The sequence below is a fragment of the Dreissena polymorpha genome, chromosome 13 (genome assembly GCF_020536995.1).
Source record: "Dreissena polymorpha isolate Duluth1 chromosome 13, UMN_Dpol_1.0, whole genome shotgun sequence".
NCBI classification, from domain to species: domain Eukaryota; kingdom Metazoa; phylum Mollusca; class Bivalvia; order Myida; family Dreissenidae; genus Dreissena; species Dreissena polymorpha.
The window spans coordinates 11,397,797-11,400,003 of record NC_068367.1 but is presented as its reverse complement, the minus strand read 5'-3'; positions in this window follow the sequence as shown (position 1 = coordinate 11,400,003).

Genomic DNA, 2,207 nt, shown 5'->3' with positions numbered 1-2,207 from the left:
CTCTTAGTGTCACTTTTTAATTTAACTCAAAATTGGCACACAAGGTTTGTTAAGTAACAGTATATGACCTAATTTCACTGGAAAATTATAAATGTACCGTGCTCTATGAAAAGAGTTTAATGAATATGCGTAAAGTGTTATCCCAAATTAGCCTGTGCAGTCCACAGAGGCTAATCAGGGAAGACACTTCCTGCTTTTATGATATTTTTCGTTTCAAGAAAGTCTAGTTACGGTGGAAAGTGTCGTCCCTGATTAGCCTGTGCTGACTGCACAGACTCATCTAGGATGACACTTTACGCACATGCATTAAACCCCCTTTTCACAGAGCATGGCCCAAATGTTTTTCTTCTGTCAGCAAGGGATTCCCATTTTAGATCCACCAGGAGATGGTCAAGGCTACAGAATTTAGTAGCACCAGTATCATCCTTGAAGCCACCTTTTGAAAGGATTTAATTTCGTTACTAAGCTTATAAAGCAATTGTCGCACACAATATTGCCATACTCCAAAAGGGGTCGAATAAATGAAAGATATGTGTGCTCTAGACTTGTGTGAGATGAAACAAAGTTTAAAGATCAGAGGATGTCGATTCACTGCCAAGCCTTGGTAACCATTATAGAGACATGAGTTACCCATTTTGCTTTCTCTGAAAGGGTTAGTCCTAGATGATTGTGGGATCTGACTTGCATAACTGGAACATTGTTCATATAAAGGTCAGAGTATTGGTGTTTATAGAGCTTAAGTGAAAAAAGGACAGTTTCTGTTTTTGCAGGAATAAAGAGACCAACCAGGTATTTGACAATTAAGGAGATTACTCAGATGGATCAGTGTTTAAAATGTGGGCAGACAATTACGGATTTTTTTACAATTGTATATTGTATGTTGGCCTTGATCTCGTTAACGATGTCATTGACCAAGAGCAAAAGACCCAGAACTGATCCTTGTGGGATATAGGCAGCAAGAGAAGACCAGGAAGGTGTATTCGCAAAGACAATACATTGTTTCCTGCTAGAGGTAGGAAGAAAACCAGCCCAGAAGAGAGCAACTTGTGCCAAAAGAAGACAATTTGGATAATAGCCCTTGATGCCTTACTTTGTTGAATGCTTTCGCTATCGCAAACAACTGCTTGGACCTCTTTCCAATCATCCATAGCTTTAGCAATGTTGCCATCGAAAGACATATGCCCCCGAAAAACGCTTTTTTGAAACCTAAACGCAGATTTCGAAACCTTAACGCGGACCCTAAGTTCAAGGTCAAAAAGTGTGTGCGTATGGAAAGGTCTTGTTCATATACACATGCATACCAAATATGAAGGTTACATCTGAAGCGACAGAAGTTATGAGCATTTTTCGAGCGGAAACGCATTTTTTTTTTAATTCAAAGGCCGTAACTTAGAAGTGCCTGGGTAAAATTGGCTGATTATTTATTTTCTCCTAGATTTTATTGCTGCACACATTTTTATTTAAGTTTGGTGAAGATCCGATGACAATTGCTTGAGTTATTGAGCGGAAACGAGAAAAAAATTAATTTTTCGATGATTCAAGGGCCATAACTCAGGAGTGTCTTGGTCAATTTGGCTGATTATCGAACTTAACCTAGATCTCATGACTTTACACATTTTCATGAAGTGTAGAGAAGATCCTATGACATTTGCTCGAGTTATTGAGCGGAAACGTGAAAAAGCGCAATACTTCGATGATTCAGGGGCCTTAATTTACTCAGAAGTGTCTAGGTCAATTTGGCCAATTATCAAACTTGACCTAGATGTTATTGTCTTACACATTTTCATGAAGTTTGGTGAAGATGCTATGAAATTTGCTCGAGTTATAGAGTGGAAACGAGAAAAAACACAATTTTACGATGATTCAAGGGCCGTAACTCAGCAGTGTCTGGGTCAGTTTGGCCAATTATCGAACTTGACCTAGATGTTATTGCCTTACACATTTTCATGAGGTTTGGTGAAGATTTATTGACAATTGCAAAAGTTTTTGAGCGGAAACGAGAAAAAAAACAATTTTTTGATGATTCAAGGGCCATTACTCAAGAGTGTCTTAGTTAATTTTGCCGATTATGGAACTTGACCTAGATGTTATTGCATTAGACATTTTCACGAAAAAAGTTTGGTGAAGATCTGATGACAATTGCTTGACTTATTGAGCGGAAACTAATCCGGACGCAAAGACTAACTGACTTACGGATGGTGCGATTT